Consider the following 943-nt stretch of genomic DNA (forward strand, 5'->3'; position numbering starts at 1 on the left):
ACACTGGAGCCAGTGCTCTTACTCGCTGAGCCACCTGGCCGCCCCTATTTGACTTATTTTTAAGGCTGGATTATTCTCCCCTTTCCTGCCATAAATAGCTTCAATCAAAGTCTAAATTTTATTAGATGTTTACATTTAATTATATTTTGATCATCACAGAATATAGTTCTCACATACTTCAGTGCCTCAATAGTTCCCATATTTCTATGCCTCAAAAGATCTGTGATTTCTTCATTGTGGGTACTTTTTCCTTTTAAGAAGACAAAAGCTTCTCTATTAATAGTTTCATGAGTTGCAGTTAAAAATAAAATAAACAAAATAACCACCATCTGATGGGTAGTATTTTTGCTGGTGAGCTTGTATCTAAATTTAGCCATTGCCAGTTGCATATTCAATCTTTTCCACCTTGGTTAAGATATACTAGAGACCACTGGTCTCACTTTTGACAACCCAAGAGCATCTCAGAGCATGAATTTAGTGGTTTGAAATAGGACATCAAATAATGGCACTGAAAAAGATGCACTTTGCACTAATTCTGAAGAGAACTGGATTCTGTAATTGTTAAAATATCATTAAATGCAATCATTAAAATATAATTAAAATTTTTATCAAAGTTGTTATTTCATGGAAAAGATAGTGCCATGTGAAATATAGCTAATCTGGAGATAAATGGAAGTTCGAAAGAAATTACAGTGCCTAGGCAAAAAAGGAATGGTGTGAAATTCTACAACAGATCTGAAAATGGTGAAAAAGGATGTATTTTTCTGTAAATTTCCATTCCTTTATCTGTAAAATGAAGGTTTCCTCTCCTCTCCTCTCCTCTCCTCTCCTTTACCCTTCCTTCCCATCGCTCTATCTTTTCCATTCCCCCTCCCCTCCACCTTCTCTCTCCTCCCATCCCCCCTTCTTCCCCACCCCTCTTCCCCCCCCCTCCCTTCCCCCC

At 37.5% G+C, this 943-nt stretch overlaps 1 protein-coding gene across 1 annotated transcript in view; it reads right to left on the reverse strand.

Annotated features, from left to right (window-relative positions):
- The window catches only part of MROH2B (maestro heat like repeat family member 2B), a 124,278-nt gene that overhangs the window by 89,362 nt on the left and 33,973 nt on the right, over nt 1-943 (reverse strand). The gene's annotated exons all lie outside the window — the stretch shown is intronic.

The sequence above is a fragment of the Petaurus breviceps genome, unplaced genomic scaffold, assembly GCF_028583685.1.
Source record: "Petaurus breviceps papuanus isolate PSGF00001 unplaced genomic scaffold, PetGlider_PUasm1.0 229, whole genome shotgun sequence".
Classification (NCBI taxonomy): domain Eukaryota; kingdom Metazoa; phylum Chordata; class Mammalia; order Diprotodontia; family Petauridae; genus Petaurus; species Petaurus breviceps.